Source organism: Arvicola amphibius, chromosome 4, assembly GCF_903992535.2.
Source record: "Arvicola amphibius chromosome 4, mArvAmp1.2, whole genome shotgun sequence".
NCBI classification, from domain to species: Eukaryota; Metazoa; Chordata; class Mammalia; order Rodentia; family Cricetidae; genus Arvicola; species Arvicola amphibius.
In genome coordinates, this window is record NC_052050.1 from 64,220,406 (window position 1) to 64,242,530 (window position 22,125).

Sequence of the window (22,125 nt, forward strand, 5' to 3'; positions counted from 1 at the left end):
CCATGGGGAGCTCGGGGATGAGTGTTGTCAAGGTGCATGACACACTTGAGTGAAAATGCTGGGAAACCTATCACTGTGGTCAATGACTGCACATCCATAAAACTATATTAAAATTGATAATGCTTTGTGAATGGCTATACTCATTTTTAAAAGTCAACATACAATGCAATGGGCTTCATGATGGTCTTTTCACACTTTGTTTCGGCTAAGCCTCTCACCTCCCTGCCCACCCCGCCTTTTCTTCCTGGTCCACTTCCTCCCCCTTTACTCCCCGTTCCTTTCATACCACATGCATTTTATTACCCTTCTTTCCAGCCTTTAAACTCCCCCTTTATCCTTCTTATGGTCTCATGCTCCTTTCTACATCCCCCATAAGCACACATATACACAAACGCAAACCTAGGCTCAGCATGTAAGGAAGTTCAGGAGTTGTTTTTCTGACACAGGTTAACTTGACTTTACATAGTGATTTCCAGCTCCACCCATTTCTCTGAAAATGTCCTCACCTTATTCTTCCTTATGGTGGAACTAATTCCCAGTGTGGGCATGGACCACATCTTTTGTTTGTTTTGTGGAGACAGGGTTTTTCTATGTAGCCCTGACTGGCCTGCAATTTGTTCTATATAAGGCTGCCCTCAAACTCACGGACTTCCCCTGCCTCTACCTCCTGAGTGCCGGCATTCACGGCTTCAAACCCCATGCCTGGCTCCTCCTCCTCTTCGTTTTCTTTTTCTTTTTCTTCTTGTTCTTCTAACCCAATTCACCCGTAGAAGATCTAGGCTAGAGTAACAGTAAACAAGGATAAACAAAAACCTCTACAGTAGGATTAGAATCCTTTGAGTAAAAGAAAGAACTCTGAGAATGACTTTATCAAATCAGCTCACAGTTTGGGGCCCTCGTCTGTCAGAGTGTGCACCCCTGCCTTTGAACTGTGTGATGAAGTCATGCCAATGATCTACAGCTCAGATTTTTCTCTAAGAGAATTGAAAGTAGGGTAAGAAGGTGGAGTGACATCTCTGTACTGGAGACGTCTCACAGTGCAATGAAATATTGCATAGGATGATATTTAAATGCTTATGTGCTTTTTAATAGGATCATCATAATAACTAGTGATATTCAATTCACTGTAATTCCTGTTAGTGAGTCCCAGTGGTTACAGAGCAGGAAGAATTTCTAACACACTGCTTGTAAGCATTCACCTTACTTGCTCCTGTTCATCCTCATGATAGTCCTCTTTCTAATTTCTCTGCTTGATGGTAAGAGTAATAGCTTCAGAGGGCCAGCTACCAATTAATGGCATAATTAAAAGAATGGTGTTAAGATTCATCCCTTTGGCAATCCGTGTTCAGTGTGTCAGCTCTGACTCAGCTTAGACTGGTCCAGACGGGTTTCTGACATGCATGTCGCATCTGTCATGTGTGCCATTTCTGGGCACCCATGTCACTGTTTTTTGCGCATGCCATTTCTGGCATGCATGCCATGTTTGTTGTGCATGATTTTTTCTGTCTTGCGTGTCATTTCTGACACACGTGTCGTTTCTGTTGCACATCGTATCTGTCGCGCGTGTCATGTCTGTTGCACGTGTCATGTTTGTTGTGCATTTGACTTGTTGTATTTGTCATGTGTGCAGTATTTGCCTTGTGTGCTGTACTAGTCGTGCGATTATCATGTGTATCATATTTGTCATGTGCTTGTCATAAGATTTTCCAGCACGCCCCATTTCATCATTTTTTTCTTCTTTCCATGCTGAAATCAAGCCCGAGGCATATACATACTAGACAAGAATGCTACAGCTTCTTCTAGTATGCATAACTATTTATATGTGGCTTTAACTCTTAGCAGTGCCCTGTGTGAAATCACGATGCCCACCAATAATACTAGAAGTATGAACAAATGAAAGAAAGGAAAGAGTAAAGAACAAAGAAAAGAAAGAGATCAGAGAAACTAAGGATGCCAGAGCATCTAAGGCCCTGTGGTTTGGATGAGAATGGCTCCCATAAGCGCATGTGTTTGAATATCTGCTCTCTATTTAGTGGAACTATTTGAGAAGGATTAGGAGGCATGGTCTTGTTGGAGTGGGTGTGTCACCATGGGTAGGCTTTGAGGTTTCAAAATATTCAGCCATTTCTGGTGTACTTTCTCTCGGCTTCCTGTTTACATATCCAGATGCAAGAGCTCAAACGTTCCCACAGCCATGCTTTTACTGTGCCATAAAGTACTTGAACCCTCTGAAACTATAAGTCCAATTAAGTGCTTTCTTTTATAGGTTGCATTGGTCATGACATTTTATCACAGCAATAGAAAAATAACCAAGACGGACTTTGACTAGTATAGGAGCTAAGTTCCTGGAGCAAAGGGGAACTCAGAGATATGAATATGGCACTGTGTTTGAGGTACCTATCAATTTGAAACTGCACCCAGAAGACTAAAACCTGAGGCAAGTCTGTGAGTGACTTCACAACATTTGAAGTTCCAAGTCTATAGTGAGTCCAGGCTTTCACTGGTGACCTCACCTCAGCAGGGAGTGTGACCTGGACATGGAAGACTTTGGTCTTCCTCTAAATCAACCAGAACACAATTAATTAACATGACTTAACAGTACTTGAACTTCCTTCCTGGAAACAAAAGCAAATCTGTAAAAAGCAGAGGGCATCATCACCCATGGCTTCAAGAGAGTGCTAATATACAGAAAAAAAAAAAAAAAACAAAATGAAACAAAAACAACTGGACTCAAAGATAGATCTAGTGTTCTCTATGTCACTTACCTTGTGGCTTTTGGTGCTCATCCCTTCTCTCTCGTTCACAAGCTGTTATGTGTGTATGCATACATTTGTGTGCATATAAGTACAGAATCAAAGGCAAAATTACCTGGCCTTTCATGTCATATAACAGAGCAAATAATGTCAGAAACGTAACAAGGCAGATAGGACAACAGCACAGTGGTGGCCATGGGATTGAACCCTCAGATTTTCCTAAGATCACAGCAGGTATCTGCTCAGCATTAATTTGTGCACATAAATGATAATGCTATAGAACACCCTGGAACGAAACCTTCGGAAGGAGCTCTCACATAATCAGTGAGCTAGGAAAATACAGGAGTATGTGTTTCCTTTGAAATGAATAGGCATAAATATAACTGGTTAAAAAGACAGATGGACAGGTTTCTGTTGTAATCATCCCATGTTTGTATTCATGAAGCAGAACTGCATGCTCTTTTATCTCAAAAGGGAGATTTCTGTGGGAAAAAAAAGAGGAATACAGTGGGTTGCTCTGCAGTGTGTAGTTTGCTTTGTGAGGTCTGCACATTTCCTTCCAGACAGCAATCTTAATGTTTCATATTTTGAAGATGCTGCAAAGAGCAAAATGAGACAGCTCGGAATATCAGATGAACATAAGCACTGGAGTCCCATAAGGGACTTGAGAATCTTAAAGCCCATGTCTAAAACAGAGGATTAGACATTTACTTCTGGTTTCAGAAAGTTTTAAGGTTGTGTATAGACAGGAATGAAAAGGACGTCTATCAATTCAGCAGGCTCTCCAGCCTCCCAGTATATAAACCAGCCTTCCTTTAGGCTGATTAGGCACTGCAGTAATTTATGGCACAATATGGAAAAATGTTTTTAAAGGCATTGCTCAAGCTGGACATGGTGGTGGTGGTACACACCTATAATATCAAAACTTGACTGTGGCAAAAGGATCGCCATGAATTCCAGGTTAAGTTGGTAGTCTACAGTTTAATGGAAGGATGAACAGTGGATGGATGGATGGATGGATGGATGGATGGATGGATGGATGGATGGATGGTTGGATGACTGAAATAATGAACGGGTAGGTGGATGACTAGCTGGACAAATAAATGGAGTCGATGGATGCAAGGATGGATAAATGGGTGCAAGGATGGATGGATGAGTGGATGCAAGGATGTGTAGATGAATAAATTCATGCATAGATAGACTAATAGATAAATTTATGCATGCATGTGTGGATCTGGTCTGTTCCCTCTGGCTAAAAGCAATGTAAAGATAGCCTGAGATCCTGGTCCCTCCTAACACTTCCTGGAGCATCCTCCTTTTTGCTCAGTAAGTATCTGCTGCCTGTTGTCATGACTTTTACCCTTTGTCCTCTGAGAACACTCATCACACTTAATTTATTTTGTTTATTTTTCTCCTGTTCATGTGTTTGTGCATATGGCATGCAATTATGTGTATATATGTGTTCATGTGTAGAATCACATGCATGTTTGCATCCATTTAAAGAACATACATGTCAAGAAACTTCCTCAATTACCCTTCAAACTCCTCCATTTTTCTCTTAATCAAAACAAAAACTTGCCAACTCAACCAGTCTCATTAGCCAGATCAATTCAGGGAACTCATGACTCCACCTTTCTGGAGTCAGCACATGGCACTGTTTTTAATTCTTTTTAAGAAGGCAAAATATGTACTCAGAAAAGGATGTAAATATTTCTGAAAACAGCCGGGCGGCGGTGGTGCACACCTTTAATCCCAGCACTCGGGAGGCAGAGGCAGGCGGATCTCTGTGAGTTCGAGACCAGCCTGGTCTACAAGAGCTAGTTCCAGGACAGGCTCCAAAGCTACAGAGAAACCCTGTCTCGAAAAACCAAAAAAAAATATTTCTGAAAACATTTATGTTTATTATTTTTAATTACATGTGTGGGTATGTTTGCATGTGCAACATGAGAAGGTGTAAGTGTCTGTGGAGACCACGGGTGTTGGATCCCCAGAAGCTGGAGTTACAGACAGCTGTGTCCTCTGTAAGAGTAAGATCTTAACTGCCGAGCCATCTGTCTAGGCCCAGGGCACAGTTCTCTAATGGTCAGGATCCTGATTTTGTGCAAGCTAACAAAAACACTCATGAACCCAGTACTCAACTCAGGTTATAGAACAGGACTAGGCATTCCCATGAATCCTTAAGCCCATCTTAGTCACTACCCTTATCCTTAACCATGCCTTCAATCTTAAAAGTTTTAAGTTTTGTGTGTTTTGAACTTTGTACACACATAGATGCACGTGATGATTCTTCTGTGTCTGGCTTGTTTTACTCAATATTGTGTTTGTGAAACTCATCCCGATGCTGAGTATGATAGGAGCTGTTTCATTCTCCCTTCTGGATACCATCCATTGTACAAATACATCTGATGTGTTTATCCATGAGAAGTGCCACACATTTGCTTTCATTCTCATTTCTATCTTCTGGGATTAGTGCTATTTTGAATATATTTGTGCACCCTTTGGTGTACATTGTTAAGCTTTTTGTTGAGTATATATATTTAGGACAGTGTATCATATGTACTTTCACTTTAAATATATATTACCCAAGGGTTCTCCTTAGCAGTTGAAACAGCACCATGCGAGAGCTCCAACTGCTCCACAGCCCTGCCAGCACTTACTATTTTCATTTTAGCTTTCCTGGTAGATAGGAGATGGGATCTCATTTGTGTTTTCAATTTGCATCTTTTTATCAGATAATGACACTGAGATACTTTCCATAATCTTATCGGTCATTTGAATATAGCCCTTGGTGAAGTTTCTTTGGTCTATTTTCTGCTTTTCTCTAGAGTTTTGGGAATTTTAAAATGCTCTGGTTGTAAGTCCTAGTTAGACAAGTGTATTACAAACACATTCTATCACCTATTGCTTCATGCTTCTTATGCCATGATAGGTTTGTTTTTATTTTTATGTTTTTTTAAAAAAGCATTATTTATTTTTATTGTGCTGGCTATTTTTATGTCAACTCCATAAAAGCTAGAGTTATTTGAGAGGAGAGAACCTCAATTGAGAAAAAATTATCCATAAAATCTGGCTGTAGGGCATTTCTTAACTAGAGATTGACTTGAAAGGTCTCAGACCATTGTGAGTGGAGCCACCCCTAGGCTTGTGTTCCTGGGTTCTATAAGAAAGCAGGCTGAGCAAGCCATGGAGAGCAAGCCAGTGAGCAACACCCCTCCATGGCTTCTGCAACAGTTCTTGCCTCCAGGTTCCTGCACTGCTTGAGTTCCTGCCCCCGGCTTCCTTCAGTGACAAATAGTGATTTGGAAGCATAAGACAAATAAACCCTTTCCTCCCAAGATGCTTTTTTCATGGTGTTTCAATACACCAATAGAAATACTAACTAAGTATTGTAGGAGCCCACTTGTTCATTTCTCAGCCACCCAGACACACAGAAACTATATTAATTAAATCACTGCTTGGCCTATTAGCTCTAGCTTCTTATTGCCTAGCCCTTGCATGTTAATTTAACCAATTTCTTTTAATCTGTGTATCTCCACATGGCTGAGGAGAAACTTTATCAGCAAAGTTTCGGCATATCTGTCTCTGGCAGCGGCTCCATGGCTTCTCACTGACTCTGCCTTCTTTCTCCCAGCATCCAGTTTAGATTTCCCTGACTACCTCTATTCTGCCCTGTGCAGGCCTAAGACAGTTTATTAACCAATGATATTCACAGCATACAGAGGGGAATCCCACATCAACTAGGACATTTATTTCATGCATGTGAGTGTTTTGCCTGCATGTATGAATATGGACCTTGGACATGTAGTATCCATGGAGACCAGAAGAGAGAGGTGGATCTCCTGGAACTGGAGTTACAGATAGTTGTGGGCTGCCATGGCCATATTGGCACCAAGCCTTTTCTCCAGGGTATTAATTTTATGACTGTGATGAGGAAACTTCTGGAACATTTTCTAGGTTCACTGCTTGGTCCTTTGATGCTATCTTTGTGCGGACAGAGTTTGCTCATTGATCAACATTGAGTTAATGGTGCAGAATAAACCTTCTAACTAGGTTTTATTAAAGGACAGTTCTGGCTGCTACTATACTTTCAAATTTCCTTATTGTCTGGAAGCAGCCTAGAAAGTGCCTTTCTTTAAAATGTATATGTACAAATAGGCAAAGACCCAAATGTGTCAGCACAGTTGATTAAATTTTTGAAAATTAACAAATTCAAGTTACTACTCTGACAGAGATAGAGCAAATTAACAATATTTCAATACCACAAACACTTTGAATGCCTTGATCTACTATCAATAGTTTAATTATTTTTAAGATTATAATATTATTGTCAGCTATTTTTGTTACTTTCTATATTATTACTTGGTAAATAGCTTTCCTATGTCTGATACCATATTTTTTTCTAGATGAAAAATTCACATCTATCCATGTCTGTCTACTGGAGTTCATATGTATTCATTTGGATAATTATACTTGGCTCCAACACTTGGTAATGGTGCCCATAGGTTTGCATCTCCCTTTCTAGTGGTTCTCTGCCTTAATTTCTATGTCTCAGGGTTCCTTTAACTTACTTCCTTGGTTCATGTCCTTTTGGGTTCACTGTGCTCTGCCTGGGCCTTTCATGTTGGTTGTTCATAAGCCCTCCTTGGATCCCTTCATGGTCCTCACCATGCTGGGGCTTAGCCAGAGGAGCAGACCAGCTCCCTAGAGACAAAAATCTAGATGAGGAAGAGTTGGTTGTGGGGCTTCCATCGTTATCAAAAGGAGAGTTCAATGAGAGTCAGCAATACACAGGGCCTCATGATGGAAACAGGGTGAGGCCCACACTTCTGCCCACCAGGAGTTGGAATGCTGACCCCCTAAACCTCCATAACTTCACAAATCTCTTAGCAGAACTTTGTAACTGCACATCTGCACGTCAAGTGGATGGCCGCCTCCACACATCCTGAGAGTCACACTCAGCAGGTCTGTAACTGACCGCCCAGCTCTAGCCTACCTTACTAGGCAGTGTGTCTCTTCGGGTCAAGACATTCTTGTCATAGCTTCCCCAACTCCAAGTCAAGGTCCTCTATATTTCATTTGTCAGTACCCTGTAGAGATGTGAGAACCTCTCACTTGCCTTTCAGCAGGTTTGGTCTCTCTCTGTTTCTGTCTCTCTACCTCTGAGTCCCTCTCTCTGTCTTCTTTCTCTGTCTCCTCTTCACTTCTCTTTGTGTGCCATAGGGTGTTATACTGAAGATCATGGTGCTTTTTATTACACTAGGTTAATTTAGGAAGGTGTACATTGTAAATACTTAGGAAAGTGCCTGCCATACAGTAACTACTCAGTAAAAGGAAGTCTTTGTTATGGTTTTGTGTAATGTCTCCCCAAATACATGTGTTGAAGGCTGGGTACCCATGTTAGATTCCTGACCCTTGGCAGGCAGGTTCTTATGTTGAGAGTATTTCCAAGAAGGATGGTAGAACTCTACTCTCTTTCTTTGCTTTTTGATTATCCTGTTGATGGTTTCCTCTTTTATACACCCTCACCGTGATATGCCAGGACATTGGGCTCCCCGGATCTTGGACTAGGACATATAGAACTATAGGCTGGCATAGTTCTCCCTTTCTATGTCAATCATCTCAGGTAACTTTTTTACAGTAATAGAAAGTGAAAGACAATGTTAATATTTATGACAACTTGACTTCGAGCAAGAAGAAACAGTTGATTCCTGGATCTTGTGCAACGCTCCCCCATCCACATTAGCATTATCATTGTTCAGGCCTTGTTTGGTGATCATAGTTTTGAGAGTTCATGAATGCAGCTTCCTTGTCATATCCAGAGGACACTGTCACTCAGCATATGTCCTGCTTTTTGGTTCTTGTGATCTTTCTGTCCCCTCTATTGAGATGTTTCCTGTGCCTTCAGAGTAAGGATTGTGTTATAGATGTATCAGTTATGGGTGGGCAACCTACAGAAAGTGGTGGATTTCTGTGATGATATATGTGCAGCAAAAGAAGCTTATGAAGTGTGAGAGCTACACTTAACCTGTGGGTATAAGGATAAGTATTAGAATGCAGTTTTGAATCATAATTGCTTAGGGAAGTAAGAGTAGGTTCTCCTCTGTAGTCCATGACTATCTCACCATCCATAGATACTTGCCTAGGTGTAGAGTAACAGCCATGAATTCCCCCAATTTGAGCGGGCCCTGAGTTCAACTAGGCAGTCAATGATAAAAGTACCTCTATTGAACTTCTAGAGATATTGTGCTGTCTGGTTATTGCTGTGATTCTTAGACTACACCTAGGTAGGACTGTTGAATGCCTTTCTCCACTGGCAGCTTGCATTGTAAGTATCTCCAGATACTATGAGAGTCAGTTCTCAGGGAGGAGACCTCTAGGTTGGTTCTAGCTCAGTTCTCTCAAGCCCTTTGTCTAGAGTGCACAGCATCCTTCAATAGGGTCTTACTTTCACGTTCTGGGAGGCAACCAAAAGCAACAACAATTGCTTGTATGGTTAAGGCAGTCTCTTGAACTCCCTTGATCAACATGTCTGGCACTGGGCTTTGTGTTAGTCCGTGACTCTTGAAGTATCTCCTAACCCCAAGCAGCATATGCTGGATAGTTTTGTGTCAACTTGATATAAGCTAAAGGCTAAAGCCATCCAAGAGGAGGGAAGCACAATTGAGAAAATCCATCAGACCCAGACGTAGGGCATTTTCTCAATTAGTGATCAATGTGGGAGGGCACAGCACGTTGTAAGTAGTACGATCCCTGGGCTGGTGGTCCTAGGTTCTATAAGGAAGGGGAGCAAGTCAGTAGGCAGCACCCCTCAAGGCCAAGGCAATAGCTCCAGCCTCCATGTTCCTGTCCTGAGTTTCTTTGATGAGGAGGAGTGCTGTGGAAGTATGAACCAAATAAACCCTTGCCAACTTGGGTTTTGGTCATGTGTTTTGTTGTGGCAATAAACCCTAACTAAGACATGGCATAATTTCATTTAAACTATATATGTGTGTGTCTTATATATGTACTTATATGTTATATATGTATTTTCAAGTAGACATAAGATAATGTGTGACTTCAATAAGCTTCAAGCACTGGCTTTAGATGTTTAAGTCACAACTGGAGAAACTGAGGGCTGACTTTTCCTGAATGAACTTTACCCTCTACCTCACTTTCCTAGAATGGACCCAGTTTCCAAAGAACTAATGCAATTATATTACTAATTTCATAATATATATATATAATTATAATTTATATATAATAACTATTACAGAACATTTTCATTTATTTCCTTTTAGTTTCCTTTTAGTTTAGATACCAACATTTAGAAGTGATCTTTAAAGAGAATGGATGCTTAATTAATTACAAGTCCCCTTCTCCATCTTGCCTAGGGTAACTGTGAAATATTGAATTACTGAATCCCTGAAGTCCAGCGAAAAGAGGATAGAAAATTTTCATCAGCTTCAGCCACACACTGACAACTTTGGTTTAGGAGTTGGCAATGTATGTCTTTTCCTTCTTTGGATCCCCTCAGCTTGCTTTCTGGACTCTTGTCAGGAAGGGGGCTTGGGACTCGTCTCCGAGCCCGTTAATTAGCACATATGCAGGCTGTCTTTGCTGGAAAGGCACAGTCAAGTCAGAGCAAACCATGCCCCAGGAAAAGAAATAGAAACCGAAAGCCCTGCTTCCTCCCGGTGGTAAGGGTCTCCACACACCCTATGTTTTCTGCTTTACAGATCCTGAGCTATGTCCTCTCCGGAGCTGGGATTAGACTCCTTCCATCTCCAGCCAGCTTCCTCCCTTCCTGACCTATAATGAGCCATCATACACAGCCCCAGCAGGAGTGCCTTGTGCTTTCCTTTATTGTAATCCCGTTTTTTAGTTTGCAGAGCTCAACTACTGAGCTTCAGAAAGGGCCTTTGGAAAGAACCAGGGGCTAATTACAGGGAGGCTCCTTCCTGTCTTTTCTTTCTTGTGCTAGTACCCCTGGTAGGGCGGCAGAGTGATACATGGGGTGCCACATTCCAACCCCAACCTCCAAGTACATAGGGTTATCAAACTTGAGCAGCGGTGGGCAGTCCTTCCCGCAGGACCCACAACCCTCTGTCTCTGGAAAGACGACTTGGTTCTCGCACCCAGATTGTCCTTTTTGTCTTCTGATCACATCTTGCTTTTGCACTGAACTGTGTAATAGAAGTTCCTGTCTTTATGTTTTCACGTGAAAAAGGCCTCTTTCTTTAGGTAGACATTAAGCTCTGAATACCGGGAATAGAACAGATACTTTAGCAGATTTTATAATTCTCAGAACAGCACCGGGCCTAGGGTATTAATTTTATGTTTTCAGGGATCAGGGAGGCAGTCAAACTGCCCTTCTTTGGATACTCCTCTTGGCCTAAGGGTTCCTTGGAGTCACTGCCTTGCCTCAGTTTCCCAGTGATTAGAATGGGCCAATAATAGCACCGATCTCACAGTTTTTTCTTTTCTTTTGTTTGTTTGTTTGCTTTGATTTTTCAAGACAGGGTTTGGAACCTATCCTGAAACTCACTATGTAGACCAGGCTGGCCTCAAACTCACAGAGATCCACCTGTCTCTGCCTCCCGAGTGCTGGGATTAAAGGTGTGCGCCACCATCACCTGGCTCACAGTTTTTACCATAAGAATTGACTTCATTCATGTAAATCTCTTAGTACAGTTTCTAACATAGGCTAAATACCCAAAAAGATTGTATATATTAATTATTATATAAAGATACATGTCTGAGAGGGTGAGCTTGCAGCTCTGTTGGTAGCATGCTAACCTAACATGGGTGAACTATCCTCTCTTGGATCCCTACACAGACTAGGTGTGGTGGCATATGCCTTTGACCCCAACTTTATGGAGGTAAAGGCAGGAAGATTGGAAGTTCAAGTTCATCCTGGACTACATAAGGAGTTTAAGGCCAGTCTGTGCTGGAAACCTCGTCTCAAAAAAAATAATAAGTCTTAATACATGAAAGAAAGTGAAAAATATTGTGATTTCCCCAGAAGTAACATTATGATGTTATTCTCAGTCAAATTATCCTAAGTCCAACTGTGATGGGAGAGCAAAGACTAGAGACTAGCATCATGATTAATATATGAAAGAAACCAATTTACACAGAAAACTTGGATACCCCTCTGTACCTGGGCTTCCTGTGCGGCATGAGCCAGAAGAGCCAATGATGTACCAGTGGGAGAGGTGGGTACTGTGTAAATGTTCTATGAAGGCCCATGCCCCTCATGGCCCAGGGCTCTGAGAGTCTTTTCTCTATTCCCTGGTCCTCTCTCATTCCAAGGAGTCTTTCTAACTATCTCTGTTGTAACTATGCATCCGCGGTCTACTCCATTACTCTCGACACAAGAGCCTGGATATCTCAACAGGTCCCAGGACCCAGATCCATGTCTATATACAATAACTGTACTACTTCCCCCCCCCCACTTTATCTAGAATAAGAACCTCTTTCTGCTTTTTGCTTTCAAGTAGTTCATCTAGCTACCAACAGCACAGCTTGACTGTTACAAACATTTTCTAAGGTGTTGGACTCTTACAGGAGTCATTCTGTTCCAATCTAGAAAGTTCTTCTTGCCTTTTATTGACCTCTATCCAAATTTTTTTTTTAAAAAAATTTATTTTAGTTCTGTGGAGAGGAGAGAGATTACATCAATCTGAACAAGTGTTGGCTTTGCTGTTTTTTGTAGATGAAACTAAATAAATAAATCAAAGCAAGCATGAAAGAAGGAGTGTGGGTAATACCAATGCGACACAAAAAGTCACCACAATAGGGTTTCAAGGGTTTAAATATTAGGGGTTGGGGATTCTGCACAGTGACGCTGAGTAGAAATCAGAGATGCAGGATTCCGAAGCAGGATGGGACATGGTTTGGGGAGTGACAGTTCGAAGGACTCTTCTTGTCTAACACTAGGTATGACGAGCCATCACCCTGACAGAATTGCAGACAAGGTCTAATGAACCAAGGCATGGCAATTCTCTCCAAACTTCCACTGCTCAGTGACACAGTCATTTAGCTATCCAGAACACATGATGCCACCCCTCATCACCATGGTCTGTTATTCAAGAAGATTGAAAGCCACGGGGCCACATCTGGTGATAGCTTTCTTGCCAGCAAACTCAATAGGTACAGGAAACCACGTGGCAGAAGATGGGACGTGTGTGCGTGCATATGTGTCTCTTCTGGTCTCTCTCATCTTACAGATGGTGGGGACTCTGTCTGTCTAAGTTTATTTAACCAAGATCTCTGGTTAGATGTTCTACTTCTAAATAACACAATTAGATTATGTTTCTAACTACGATTACATGCTAGGGGTGAGGTTTCAGCGTGTGAACATGTGGGAAGATACATGCAAACCACCGTGGTATATAGATGTTTTCCTGATAAGAGAATAGAATACTGAACATACTTAAAACTGAATTGATTATTGAGCATTGATCACAATTAACGACTAAAATAACAGTAAGATTTGACCATGCTTTAGAAAATGGCATTTGATTTGCCAACTCAAATCAACCATTCTCAGCTTTGGGGTACTGAATGGCAGTTGCTTGTGGGGTGGTTAAGGACACAGACGTTAGCTCAGATGAGAATCTCTTTTGGTACTAGTGTCTTTATCAGTACAATAGGAAAACTCTTTTCTGAGAAGTATAAGAAGAAAACATGTCTATAATATAGTTATGCATTATTTACTGTTTCTACAAAAAAGAACTCCAGGAAGGCTAACTTTCAATAGAAAGAAGTATTTGTATGTATCTGTGTGTGTGCCTGTGTGTGCATTCATGTGTTCATTTTCATGTGTACACTCATGCAGAAACCAGGGGGGAGATATAGGGTGCCCTGTATCTTTCTGCTTCTTCTCTTGAAATAGGGTCTTTCACTGAAGATGGGGCTAGTGGCCATTAAGTCCCATCTAGTCTCCAGTCTCTGCACTATCCTCCTTCAGCACTGGAGTTAAAGGCTTTTTTTTTTTTTTGGCCATAGCCGTGTTTTTATCTGGGCACTGAGGATCTTAACTCAGGTCCTCCGGCTTGTGCATCTAGCACTCCACCCACTGAGCAGGCTTCCAGATCAGGAAAGGAAGATCATTATTTCATTTCAGTTTTACTGATCCAAGGGCATGACACCAAGACCTTGTGGGGCCTCTCAGGAGCACATGTGTAAGGATAGATCGTGTTGCCCAACAGGATACCAGAGAGTCCTGGGTCCAAATGACCTTCTGATGCTTCCTCCAGACCCAGTGCCCTTCTACCAGGCTCTACTTATCACCTCCCAGAGTCACTGCACTAAAGACCAGCTTTCTAACATGTAACCTCTTGAGGGACACATACGCCACCCAATCAGAGTACTATCTGGAGACAATGACCAGAGTTGACACATTAATTTATTTCCGGTAATTTTTTCTTTACTGTTAAATCTAGGATATTACCCTGCCAGTATTTGCTGGGTAACCATTATATATCCATTACACCCGCTTCAGTTCTAAAGCTTCCCATAACATAACATCTGGCGAGGAAAATACCAATCTTTAAGTTCTAAATTAATTGTCATGGTCACTTTTTGTTGCAATAACAGGATCCCAGAGACTAGATGCTTCATAGAAGAAGCAGTCTATTCAGATTGCAGCCCAGTGGCAAGGACATTTAAGGCCAGGTATCCGTTATCAAGTGACACCCTCCTGATGCTTCTCATGGAAGAAATAGAAGGAAGGAGAAAACATACAAGTGTAAGAGAAAAGAAAGTCACATTCCCAGAAAGGAACCTGTTCACCTGGGAAAATCCAATGACAGGGACATCAACATCTTAAGAAGCCAACTTGGAAAAGTTTAGACTTATGTCCCTGAATTCTTTCAAATAAGACTGTTGCCAAAGGCAATCACTCACATCTGGAAGAAATGCTGAGTTGAATGAATGAAAAGCTCTGCGTGCCAAGGTGGGATACACTGTTAACAGCGAGAGACCCATTTAATGAATACCAGCTAAGGTGGATTTATGCACAATAAAATTCTGCACTTGACAGATTTTTTTTTTACTACTCTGCATTTCAAGTTTGTACAAAAAGCTCATAATTTTTCTCGGTGGGCTATTTCTTCAATTTGTATTTAACAACTGATAAGAACAACAAAAAGCCCTGTTCAATATCTCGGCTTGTGTAGCTCCAAGGTAGCTTTGTTCTATGTTTAAAAGAAAAGCTTTAATTTTTTTTAAATTGGGGGGGGGGCGTGGGAGAAGGAAAGGGTTTTTCATACTAATAGACTCAGGAAAGCTGTGAACTTGGTTAGATACTTGGGAAAGTCAGATCTGGAAGTGTCCTTGGGCATCTCACTACAGGTCACTTCCACCTAGATACCACAGTGATTTATAGCTGGAGTTTTGGTTCTCTTGAGATGCTTTCTAGGTTTTTATCTCAGAACCTCTCATGTGTAGGGGACAAGGAGATGCTCATCCATTTCCTATGGCTGAGGTGTCTTATCTCCAAAGTGTGGGGTTGTGATGTGTGAACCTGCATGGTTCTTTATGTCAGGCATTAATTCATCTTGTAAAGAGATTGCAATCGTGCCCCATTAGCATCAAAGGGTACAGAGATACTCCAGAATCTGCTGGGAGAGAATGTTGATTAGATGGGATGAATGCAATCTCATGAACTATTTCCTCAGGTTAGACCTGACATAGTGCTTCCCAAGTGGGCAACATTTTCAAAAAGAGGTGACATTGCTTATGCCTGTAAACATACATGATAGGAGGATATAGGGAACATGCTTTCTCAATAGTACAGCCATGAAGGATTATTCTGTACCACAGAAGCCCCTACTCATCCCAGCCTTCAGTAACTTCACATTGTCCATTCAGTGCTGTCTATGGTAACAGTGTGTATACTTCAGATCTGGCAAACAGTATTGACTAGGGACCTAGGTTTGAGGATCATTTTAGTAGCACACGATTGCACCTCTTCAGCAATGGAAGTAGAGCTGAGGCTGTAGCTTAGTTGGCAGTATGCTCCTCTAGCATGCAGGGAGCTTTGGGTTTGATTCCCAGCATCACATAGGGTGGCTGTCATGGTTCACACCTACAGTACCAGCATTCAGAAAGTAGAGGCAAGAGGCTCAGACTACAAGGTCATCCTCAGACACCTAGCAAGTTTGAGCTTGTCCTGGGTTAGAAAGGGAAGGAGCTGGAAGCTGCCGGACATGTGTTGAGTCATTCCTATAAAGATACCTTGGGGAGCTTACTGGGGCATCCAGTTTTATATGCATTTCTTTCATAGCTCCCTGAGACAGCATATTCATAGAGAACACTAAGCAGATACTACTGAAAGATTTAATTGTCATCAAGGGGCAGTGTTCATCCTGAAAGTGTCAGCAGGGACAACTTTCAAGCAAGTATTAAAAAATTCTAGTGGGAGGTCCTAGTGTCCAGTGGACCACAGCACTGGGAGCCTTGAACATGGAAGGCTGTTACCTTCCGTATTCTGTCTGTTACCCATGGACCCCTTCCTCCAAGGTGTATGGAGCAGTATGGAGAAAAATAACTACAAACAGAGAAAGAAAACATGAACGGAATTCATGGTTCCATGACAGACTTCAGTACTCAGCCCGGTCCATGCACTCCTCCACCAATTTGATCCCTAAGGACTCAGACCTCAGGTTGTCTCTGCAAACACAGGTTCAAGTCATATTTCCTTGGTCCAAGACTTTAGCACAGCCCTCATCAAACCCATTTCTAGTCTTGTGCTAAAAACTATGCAACAGAGTAGCCGTCCGAAGACCCTAGCAACCAGCCAGCCCATGAGATCCAGCAACTAGCCAACTCTCGTGTCCTTTGTTTCCAAGGAGAAGCTCTAAAGAATGAATGAAGTGCATCTCGTTTCAAAGGCCTAGACTTGAAAGTAAGTCCATCAGGGCGTGAACAATGTGAGAAACAGGATGCAACCAAGAGGTGTGGCAATCTCTGACCTGCCTGGCAATCAGCCCCACATAACTGCCCCAGAGAAGCTTGGTGAGCTGCAAAAGGTCTCAGATAAACATCTGGACAACACCAGGAAAACAAAATCGAATTTGCAAAGGTATGGACACCATAAACAAAAAAGAATAAAATTAAATTCTGGAAGAAAAAAAGAGTGATAACTGAGCTGAAATAAAAAATTAGCAATGGACTTGACTAAGTAGGGGAAATGATAAAGACTGAAAGAATAAAAAGGGGTAGAAAAGCTCACGGCTTCTTTGATGGGCTGTCAGTCAAATGGATTGTTGAATTATAGGTGTCCCCCCAGAAGCAAAGAGAAAGGAAGCACAGTTATTTAATGAAATAATGAGGGGAACTCCAAATTCAGAGAAATAGGAACTTTCAGATCCAAAAGAACCCCAAATCAGGAAGACATCCTCACGGTGTCTGTTACAGTCAACTGGGGCCAGGGCAATGGCTCACTGGGTAAAGAGTTTGTTGTAGGAGCCTGGCTATCTGAGTTCAGAGCCTGAGCATCCATGTAAAATATGGACACACAAATGCAACCATTTGTCATCTCAGCATTCCCAGAGGGAGGTGGGGTTAGAGACAGAGGAATCCCTAGAAATCTGCAAGCCAGTTTGCTGTCTGATTTAGAGCAACATGGAGTAAAAGAGACCCTGTCTCAGGCAAAGTAGAAGGAAGGACCAGAACACAAGGTTGTACTCTGAGTTTGACATGCTTAGCATGGTCTGTGTGTGTTTATACCCATATACATATTCCTCAAAGATAAATATTATTAAAATTGTTCTGATCAAAGAATTTGCCAAACTCTGCTGAGTAGTGAAAAGTGGGGTGATATATTAAAAGTGCTGAAAAATTAAAAACCCAATAAATAATTAAAAAGAAAACCCTGGCAACCAATAGCATCATGCTACAATCACAAGGGTTCATCACTAAATACATTTGAGCAGTACTAAATGACCTCAGAAAACTGTATTTATAAATAAACACATGTAACCATTATAATTAATTAATAAGAAGCCATGAATTTGAGAAGTGGGGGGGGGCATGGGATGAATTGAACAGAGGAGAGGGAACAGGAATAATGGTGTCAATGAAGTTCTCATATGTAAAATTCTCAAAAAATGCATTAAGAAAAATAATGTTGTGGTGGGCAGAGTAACTTCAGCACTGAGGGGGAGATAACAAATCTTTCCAGAGAAACAGAAGTTCAGGGACCACCAGCAGCATCTCACCACACTGAAGAGAGCTCTCCAGGAAGGAAGGAATAGCATCAAGCGGTTTCTCTGGAAACACACAGAGAAATCCTTAGAACCCGGTGAGGCTACAGTGGGACTCAGGACGCTGAGGTGAGTGGTGGTGTGTGGCCACTAACTCCAGCAAGACACGTTAAAGAACAAAGAAAATCAGGTAGATTTACAGCTCATTTGTTAGCGAGTATGGAATATGAATATGTCAATTGTGACTTCAATAACATAAAAATTGTGGGAGGTCGAAATGGTGAGTTGTTTAAAATAGCCTGCTGCAACTAGGAACTGTTTGTGTAGATCAGGTTGTAATAAGGAAGCAAAGCCTCCTGGGGGCCCTCAGGGTTATAGCTCCTGCTTAGCGGATGTGAGAATAGGAGTTTAGCTCCCCAGAGCCCATGCGAATGCCAAATTAAATAGTGCATTAAGGTCACTATTCACCGTATCAAAAGACACAGGATTCTCTGACATCCAGGGAATGAGTAATCGTGAGACATCGTGTTTACAGAATAGAGGTTGGAACATGTAATCATCACAAAATATGTGGAAAAAAGCATGTAATGAAGCTCATCATCCTCTCATTATAAAACAAAACAACAAACCAGGAACGGGCCTCATCACACTGTAAGCCACAGCCTGCAGCTAACATTGTACTCAATTACGATAACCAGCTCTCCCTGCAAGATCAGGTGCAAGGCCAGTGTGCACACGCATGCTGCGTCTAGTGGGAAGCCCAGCCCAAGCCCTTGGGTAAGAAAAAGAAATGAAATAATTCAAACTGGAAAGAAATTAAATTATTTCTGTTTGTAGATGATAAGGTTTGTAATTAGAAGATCCAAAGGGCATCACAGAAAAAAAAATCAGAGCTAATAAATCAGGAAAATTGCAAAATACAAAATGAACGTGAAATGAGCTGTGTAGTTATATAATAATAAAGCCATGTAAAACTGACACTAAGAAAATAATCTCACTTAGAGGAGTTTCAAACAGTACTTAGAAGTAAATATCACTGAGTTGGTAATACCTATAAATCGAAAAATGTAGATTATTGATTAAATAAGTTGAAGATACAAAATAAATGAAAGCTCCATCGTAGATGGAACCTGTCTGCAATTCCAGAAGTTAGGTGGATAAAGCAAGAGAATTGCAGCCAACCTGGACTCCACAGTAAATTTCAGTGTGGACTGAATTACCTACTGAGACCTAGACTCACAAGACTCACAAGACTGGCAGACTTCAAAACGTTCAAGTACTCATTCTATCCAAAAAACCCTAAAGAGTCCGAATAGTCCCTCCTAGAATTCCAGCAAACTTTTGTTCAGAATCAGAACAAAACAGTTTTTAAGTTGTATGGATCATGAGGGAAGACAACCATCCTCTGTGGGTGGTGCTGGCTGCAGAAGACAGCTAACTGAGCATTATCCTGAGAGCGAGCTCCAAGCAGCACCTCCGTGTCTTGTACTTCTCGGCTGAGAGTGCATTCTCTGCTCAGAGGTAATGAGTGCATTCTCTGCTCAGAGGTAATGAGTGCATTCTCTGCTCAGAGGTAATGTCTTACGGAAGAACAAGCAGGCCTGCCTTCAGATTCCGGCCTTAACTTCCTGCTCTGACTTCCCTCAACGATGGACTTGTGACCTAGAAGTTTAAGTCAAATAAATCCTTTTTCCCACAAAGGTGCTTTTTGGTCATGCAGTTTTTTTCAAAGCAACCCCAGATGGGAAGAATTTGCCAGCCATTTAGCTGATAAAAAATTGCTATTCAGTTTATGTGATAGACTCAACTAAAGAAGAGAAATGATAACCTCAATTTAAAAATGGACAAAGGCCCTGAAAAAGGTTTCTACAGAGCAAGCATGAAAGAAGTCAACAGACATGTGGAAAAACATTGAATGCCACTAATCCTCACGGAAATACAGATCAAAACCACAGTAAGACATCAATCGACACACCTGTGCGGTTGGCAAGGCAGGCTTTGATCAAAATACCAAGGGTCAATACATGTTGGAGAGAATGGAAAGAAATGGAAAGGCTTGTATATGGCTGGTGGGAGTGTAAATTAATGGAGCCATTTATGGTGAACAGTAAGGAGGGACCCTTGAAAACTTGAAGATATAACTAAATATGATCTGTTTGTTCAGCCACTTAGTTCTGGGTGTAGATCCAAGAGAAATAACACCACTATTATTTATTATTAACTGAAGGGATGTTTGCCTTCCAATGTTCATTATGGAATTAATTATAATAGCCAAAATATGGAGCGAAGATAAATGTTGCAGAATACAAGAATAAGCCAATGGAATCTTTCTCCCTCTCCCCGCCCACTTACAATTAAGCATTATTCAGGCTAAGAAAACAGGGAAGCTTGTTGTTTACAAAAGTGTCAATGAACCTGGAGGGTATTTGGCTGAAATAAGCCAGGCCGAGGAAGAAAACGTTCTCATGGTTTCACTTGTACATGGAAACTAAAAATATTGAAATTGTAGAAACCATGAGGGATGGTATATTTCAGAGGTAATGGCCAAGGTCAAATCTCTGCAGGCTGAATATATTCTCCAGTTCTAAGGTTCAACATAGTCACTGAAGACAATGCCCCTGCCTGTGCATTTACAATTTGCCCCAAGTAGATTGGGTGGTAACTGTGGAGGTGACAGCTAAGCTGACAAGCTTAATAGAAAACATTCATGATGTATAATGTGCATAAAGCATGGCACTGAAAACATTAAATACGAATAGCTTTTATTTGCAAGCTATAACTTAATAGAGCTGGAGAAGGGAAAGATAGGAAGATCGCCCATCCATGCTTTGGGAAGCATGTTGATTCAAGGTGGGATGAGGGAATCTGGAACTTTAACATGTTGAGGGGTAGGATGATGTTCTTAGTAGGCAAGACTAAGTTTGTCATGCAGTGCACCTGAAGTTTGTATGCCTAGCTTTGTTCTGTAAACTGGCTTGAAAAGTGGTTTCTAACTGATAGTCCTTATAGGATGGAGACACTAAGCTTCAGGGCAGCCTAGCAATGGGACTGTGCTGATGTATGCATGGGAGCATGACAAGCCTAAACACAATCTCTCATGGGCTCATGACATCTTTTCTACCTGTGAAACCTGCTGACATGGCTCTGCCCTTACTCAACAAATCTGTTCTAGTGTTTGTCATTAATTAATTAAGTTCTTGCTATTTCCTAGGTGCTCTCCCACGTGCTGGGTGTGTAGCTGGGACAGAGATGAACGTGCTCATTGACTTTGGTTCCTTTATTCACCAACAGTGAGACTGAACATATTTGCAGTGCCCCAGAGCATTGCTTAGGGCATGCCTAGAACCCCTCCATCAGGAACGGGCACACTCGCCTCTGTGGGGTTCTTCTCAGCCTTTTGTCTTTTGGTCTACGACAGCTTCCATTTTCCTCAGTAAGGAGCTACAGTAGCAGCCCAGTGTCCTGAATGGGCTACAGTCTCTCTCCTCCTTGACCCTCACCTTTCCTGTCCTGACAAGTCCTCTCTGAAACTGGAGGTTGATGAAATCATTGTATTCATCTGAGGATTAGTTATCTTCCCAGATTTGGCGAAGGGCTGTGTAAGTGAGCCTTATTGATGTCGCTTCAGCATTTTATGTTTAGCCATTCTGCCTTTCTCATCTTCTATACTATTAAACACATACACACACACATGTAAACAAACATACACAGAGTTAATATGCACATGCTTATATACACAAATGCTCATATATACATGTAAATCCACACATAAGAAATATGCACACACACATGTACACCCGCAGACAGAACATATACATATACACATTTGTACACATGCATATATACACATACATACAGAAAGACAGACTCATTCAGAAACACATACATATGCACCCACATTCATGTAGTGCAATATGCACGGATCATAGGCATATATGTGTACATATATGCCGCAATACATAAATATACCTATGTAAACACATACACATATACATTCATAGACACACATATAAATACATGCAAATATCAATATAAACACAGGTATATATACATATCTACATATACAAACATATGCATACATTTGTACATATACAAATATACTTATGGACACACATGCACATTTACATATCAAAAGAAAGAATAAATAATAATAATAAATGCCTCAGCACCAAGCATTTTTA